The 7,538-nt window shown below is 29.0% G+C and overlaps 1 pseudogene; it reads right to left on the reverse strand.

Annotated features, from left to right (window-relative positions):
- Positions 1-5,117: 5,117 nt before the first annotated feature.
- Positions 5,118-7,042, reverse strand: LOC125588374 (annotated as a pseudogene).
- Between the last annotated feature and the right edge of the window lie 496 nt (positions 7,043-7,538).

Consider the following 7,538-nt stretch of genomic DNA (forward strand, 5'->3'; position numbering starts at 1 on the left):
GATACCAAAATTTTGAACCCATTCGGATATTTAATCAATTTCGGTTCGGGTTCGCTACAATTTTTTCCGATCGTGTTCGGTTCGGTTCTTCGGATAAGTGTATTTTTGCCCATCCATAGGATAACCCATTTAAATGATTTTTAAAATTTAAAAATTGATTATATACTTTAAATTTCTCAAAATATATAAATAAAATAATATATTACATATAAATTTTAATAACATATGTCAAAATAACTAAACTTAACATATAAATTGGTTTGGTTTGAATATTTTGATAGAGAATCAATAGATATTTCAAGTTTTTTGGTGATTTGAGTATAATTTAGTTATTTTAAACATTTACTTTTGACTATTTGTATATATTTTCATGTATTTTAGACAACATAAAAATATCTTATATATTTTGGATGGTTTTAAATATACATTAAATCTAAAAATAATTAATATATTTAGGTATATAAATCTATTTCGGATACATTCGGGTACCCGAAATACTTCAGTTCGGATCGGGTTCGGTTTCGGTTCTCTAGATACCAAAATTTTGAACCCGTTCGGATTTTTAATCAATTTCGGATTGGGTTCGGTTCGGCTCTTCGGATTCGGTTTTTTTGTTCAGCTCTGAAATAAACGTTATAAATAGTTTTAAGTGAAATGAAACATGTCTACAGTTCAACCAATTAAATACCATAACTAAAATTTAATTAATTTTTGTTCATTATGATCTTCACCTTATATATAATTTCCATAACAAACAAAATTGAATACTAAAATTTTTGAATTCCGTAAGACAAAAGCAATGAATGATTTAAAATTATTTTATATTTTTCTATAGCTACTTATATTTTTATAATAGATTTTAAAATTTATATATTAAAATAAACAAACTAAATATATAATCAAAATTAAAATTTAAACAAAAACCCCGGGAGTAACCCAGACCGACCCTAGTATTACAAAATCAAAAGTTTATAACAAGTAACGTCAAAATAAAATTATAATGATATGTCAATTCTCATTTATTACATTAACTAGGTTAAGATTTGTCTCTTTCGCAGAATGAACATTATTTATATAAATAATTTTTACATATTATTAATTATTTGTGTTCATTTACGTATTATGTATATAATCAATTAGAGTAAGCACAAAAATCAAGACAATACATATTGTTTTGGTAAATAAATTAAAACAATAATATTATTTATTTTATATGGTATGTAATTAAATTTCAATGATATTGACATAAATAAATAGTATATTTTAATATAAATATTTATTATTGAGATTTTCTACTCATATGATTTTATTAACATTTGTATATTTGTTAAACAAAAAATATAAAGCATTAATCACAAAATTTTCAATGTGAGATTTTTTCAAAGCAAATTTAAAATTAAAATATTAAGGTCTCAATACTTATCCAATGCAAATTTCAAAATTAACATATTTATTTATTTTTATGGTATCAAGTTTACTTTAAACGATATTAAAATAGTAACGTTAAAATAAAAATATAATGATAAATCAATTCTCATTTATTACATTAACAAGGTTCAGAACTGCGCTTGTGTGGGATGAAAATTATGTATATAAATAGTTTTAACATCTTATTATTTATTTTGTGTTCATTTACGTATTATGTATATAATTAAATTAGAGTAAGAATATAAATCAAAACAATACCTCTTGTTTATTAACAATAATGTTTTGGTAAATAAATCAAAACAATCATTTTATTTAATTTTTATGGTATATAATTAAATTTCAATGATATTGAAATAGATATATAGTATATTTAATATAAATATTTATTATTGAGATTTCCTACCCATATGATATTATTAACATTTGTATATTTGGTGTAACAAAAAAATTTTAATCAGAAATGTTTTAATGTGAGATGTTTTCAATGCAAATTAAAAAAATTTAAACATTAAGGTCTCAATATTTTATCAATGCATGACATATTTATGTATTTTTATATCGTATATCATATATGATTTAGTTTAAAATGATATTAAAATAGATATATATATATATATTTAATATGAATACTAGATATTGATCTGCGCATCCGCTCTAGTATTGGTTCTTACTATTTTATACATTGATATTTGTTTTTCATAAATAGTGTTATATATTTTAGATATGTCTTAATATAACTAATTGTATTCAAAAGACCTAGACCAAATCAGGTAATATGGTTATTTTTGGTACAAATATCCAAATCCGTTTCAGATAGATTTTTTATTTAGATATTTTTAGGTTTCTATACATTATAACCAAACTCATCGAGACCCATAAGGACTCAACTCAAAACCCACACATAAATTTGTAATATTCAAGCGGGGCTTAATTTCAAAACAAAAAAATTGATACCTAAAAGAAACAACCCGTACGTAAATGAATAGTTAATGTTCATGCCTAACTGATTTTATAAACTAATAAAAATGATTTTTCTATGTGTTTGGCTAAATTAAGTGAAATAAAAAGAGTTTTTTTTATTTAGTAAAATAATTATATGAAGTGAAAAATTAAGCGACAATAAATGTAATACATTTTTATTATTTTGATTTAAGTTATTATTTTATTCACAAAACAGTTCTTTGAATTATGTTTTTGTCTACAAAATTTTCCACCGATTGAAACAAAAATAAGAAAAAAAGTTTTAGTAAAACAAACTAAACCGAACGTTTAACCATATGCAAAACCCTGTTATTTTACACTTTTAATTTTATACTAGGTGACCGACCCACACCCTGTGTGGGCATAAGAAAATTAAAAATATGGAATAATTATTATATAGTTTTTAGAAGTAACGGCTTTTACAACATAATACCACCGTCTTTGGGAGAATTCATCAGCCATGAAAAAAAACTGGTAGTCAATATTTAAGATGGACGAGAGGGAACAAAGTAATATCAGTATGAAGAGGCAGATATTGTGTGTATGTATAATTGCAACGTCACAAAATATTCTGTGTGTTTAAGAAGTTACTTTCATTCAAAAATGGAATAAATAGTGTATAGTTTTAGAAGTAACAAGATTTTATATTATCATTAATTAGAATTTTATTGTATAGGTGTTGTAATTCCTTATTTTAGGTGAATAATATTATTTTTCCATAAATAATAAACAAACATTTATGTAGACATATTAAAAGAAAATATAATAAAATTGAAAATATTATCTATAAATAATATAAATTATGAAGTACAATTCTCGATAAAGAAAGCAAATTCAATTAGAAACCTGCAAAAAATTAAATAAATTTTGTAAGCAATTTGACGGGTTAACATTATTTGATAGATTTATAAATTTCTAAATTTTATTGAACACGAAATAATATTAAATTGACATACCGTCATCGGTCTCCTAACTCATCACAACCCATCTGGCAATTACTAAAAATAAATAATTGTAACAGTTTATATATTTTAAAATTTGTATTTGAAAAAAAAGTAGATTAAAATTATGTACTGTGACTACGGAATATTCTGAAAAACTGGTTTGTAGACAATATATTTTGGATGAATATGCGCAATCCTCCTTATCGCAAAGCCTCGTCTCCATGGTACCCCTTTTCTCGTACCTGATTTCCAAACAAATTTTGTTGGAAATAGTTACAAATGTCAACTCTCTTACCTCTGGGTATTTTTTTGTTTGCTATGAACCAGGCCAAAAACATGGATTGGTTGACAGTCTTTTTATTGAGAATACTCTCAATAGGTTCATCTTCATAAAAAAAACACGAGCTCCTGATCCAGAAGATGAAATCCAAGTTTCTCTACAGCAGTAGTACGAAAATGTGTAAGGAAAAGCAAGAATCCGCCACGACGACTCGCATGCAGTAATATATCTAATTAAGAAATACGAAAACATATATTAGTAAAGATGAACGTAGACCTTAAAATGTAAAAGACAGATAAACTCTATTTGTTAATAATGTATTTATTTTATTGTAAGAAAATGAGTTATATAAATTTCATTTATGATATTATATATTTTTTAAAGTGTATACAAATATATTTTTACTAATAGTAATAGATTATTGATGTATTTTCCTATGATGATTACATAGCGTAGAATACAACAATATTGTTTTATATCTATTATTAATAAATTATAAATAAAAATAAATATGATATATACAAAAACATATAGTAAAAAAACCCAAAAATTTGTATGTTACGTCATCCACTTAATATATATGATAGTATTGACTTAGCACTAAAGTGTGACCATATATTTAACTAATTTGACGATATAATATTATAAATGAAATTTATTTTGGAGTAGATGATAGTGAGATATTCCCAAAGACACCTAGATCACCTTTTGGTCCCTTTTAGATTGACAAGAAATCGCTCATGAAGTTGATTGTTCACTGATCCGATCTGCATTGATCAGTTTTGGAGAAATGATCATAACTCTTAAACCAAAATTATAAATGAAGATCCGTTTTCGGCTATAGATAGACATATGAGTGAAGAACTTACCCTATAGTTTGGGTTCAAAATTCACTGATTTTATCATCCATTCTTCTTCTTCCAAAACATATTTGATGTGTTTCTTCTCCTTTTTAGGTGGCTATAATGACTTTTCTTTCATGGTGGCTATTGTAGGTGGTTCCGATGTCATTCCGGAAATAATTCACCACTCCATAAGCCTCTGTTAAAAGGCTCATGAAATTTCTAATAAATAGAGAAAACTTAGGGTCTCTTATAATTAAACTGGGTAAAAAAAATTAAAGTCGGTATAAATTGATCATCTGATTTACAACTATTTGAAAAAGATTTCTTGGCATGCCACATTCTAGATTCACTATTTATCAGTTCTTCTGAAACGCTGATGTTATCTGAGGAAGGATCAAGATTCAAGGACTCTTGCCTTGGATTTATGTGCCTCTCAGCATCCAAACCAAAATAAAGCCTTAAAGGCACAAAAGCAAGGTAAACACTCTGAGCAGCACTTTGGGTCTAAAAAGCAGATGTGGTTTCTAACATATAAAAATTGCTCAAACAAACAGAAATGCGGCTTCAGAAATTTATTTACAAAAAAAGGAAAAAAAAAAGAGAAACCGTAGCAAAAGTATTGGCATTGTTATATATACAAACAGTGACTTTTGACGGGAACATAGAGCATAAGAGACATTTAGAGACTAAAAAAACTGAAAGGGAGAGAGAGATAGACAAAGTCTAATCTCACATTTTCACCTCCTGCCTCTGTTCTATCTCCCTACTCTTTGGTTGTCACGAGTGTGTCGATTCTGTCGACTCTTCGACACCATTGAGCTCAGGTGATTCGGTTCCCAAGCCTGGAGTTGACGTTGATGTTGTATCAGGTTCAGTAAGGCCATTACTGATGTGTTTATCCACTGAGAAAGAAGCAGTTGATAATTTGTCTGGTTTCGAGTCAAGGAAGAGGCAAACTACAGCGCAGTCATCGACTTTTGAAGTGGGGAACTTCCATCTCCAATTCCTCACTGCAGCTTCCACCAAGGCTCGACCAGCTGTGCAACGTGTTGGTGCTTTCGCTACAATCTCCACAACTTCTTCATTCGTCAATACATCCCATATCTAGCAAAGTTTCAAGAACACACTTAAGAGACCAAATAGTTTTGTACCTCTATTATATGCATTTATTCAGAACTATTGGACTTTTTACTAATACTATTTCATTGACAGTGTGATATCTCTTACCCAATCAGTTGCCAAGACAACAAATCATCTTTCTCAGTGAGGCGTCGGTAGGACACGTCAGGCACAGAAATGAGACCAAAGTCCTTAAGGCAAAAATCTCCAAAAGCACGCGCCATGGCCAGACCAGGTGAGTTGTGGTTAGGAAGCCAGAGGCGGGCAACTCCTGGTTCATCCCGGAGAGCAAATATACGTCCTCTGCATCTCTTTATCCTTTCTGCTTCAGCTGGTAACATCAAAACTTCCAACTTTAATTGATAAAAACCAAATTATCTTCTCAAATGCTTAAAAGCTAAAACTAAAGTTTCCTCACAGTAGTTCCGTAAGAAGAACTTAAGGATGATGGAACTGGTTATAAAAACCTTTGTGAAGAGGAAGATGTAGCAGTAAAATAACCTGGAACATCTGGTTTGAGATCTTCAGTTAACTGAAAAGGAACAAGTTTATTCTCTTTACTCCTCGTACCCTGCTCTTGAATCCCCAATGTTTCCAACAACAAGATGTTGACCCTAAACCAAATAACCCAAAGAACAAAAAAAAATACAAATGAAAAGGACTTTTCGCAACAAAACTCAGACACAACATGAGAATATTTGGTCCAACTATCTACATGCTTAACCATAGTAACTGCAGTAGTACCACTACAAAAGCAATCAACATCCACTTGCATCTTCAATTCCTTGTCCATGAATCTGTAGGCTTTAACAATCGAGGTCAACAGCATCTGAACCATATCCTGATCCTTGTTGTAGACTCGGGATTCACCATTAGCAGATATTTGCACAAGGCTGTCAGAGGTCATTTTGTCAGCAGTGTTGAGGCTGATCTCTTTAAGAACCTCCTCGCAGGAGAGATAGGACTCCAAGTGAGAGACTAATTTGAGCGGAAGCAAATCCCTTACTCTCTTTGCGATAACGTGACCGTAAGGACCATGTCCATCAAATACACCACAAAATACAGTGTCCTCCATTGACCCAAAATTCTGAAACATTTCAAAAAAAAAAATCAAATATTCAGCTGAGTGACACTAAGCCTATACAACTTATTAAAAAGATAAAACTTCAAAAAGTTATATATTTGACAATTAAACCAATGGTCCTTGGAGTAAAACATTTGATGGCATACTTTTAGAAAGTAAATGAAGATAGTTATATAGAACTTACAGCAACAAGAACTATATTGAAATAATACATTTAATGAGAATGTACACATACTAATTAACAAAATTGGTTTTAACAGAACAAACGCACCTCCCAGACAATCATGGCGTCCTAGTTAGGACCTTTCTTGCCCTGTTGGGAGAAGAGAGACGCATGATCGGTAGGGCCATTCAAGAATTTGCATTATAAGACCTTGGTTGTTTTCTATATATATACAGTCAATTTATTTCTCATATTACCGACGCACAATAATTTGCATAATAAATAAATTAAACGCTTAAAGAAAGATATTAAATGTGTATTGTGAATAAGTGATTTGCATATTTAATGATTTTAACTTGCACAAGTAATCCATATTAGAAAGGTAAGTTATTAAAAACAAATTTTGTCAATAAGTTATTTGCATATTTAATGATTTCAACTTACGCAAGTAATCCATATTAGAAAGGTAAGTTATTAAAAACAAACAACCTAATTAGAAACATTAAAATATTTTCTAAGCAAATGTAATTAATATGATATCAACATGCGCAAGTTTACTGTTTGAATAATAAGGAAAGTTTTTAATATTTGTCTTAGTTCTAAATCTTGCCCAAGGCTAAATTAAATCGATAATTATTATCCCCCTACCTATATATGGGCTTAACGAAATCGACAATAGTTTTGGGCTTGTCTA

The sequence above is a fragment of the Brassica napus genome, chromosome C6 (genome assembly GCF_020379485.1).
Source record: "Brassica napus cultivar Da-Ae chromosome C6, Da-Ae, whole genome shotgun sequence".
Taxonomy (NCBI): Eukaryota; Viridiplantae; Streptophyta; class Magnoliopsida; order Brassicales; family Brassicaceae; genus Brassica; species Brassica napus.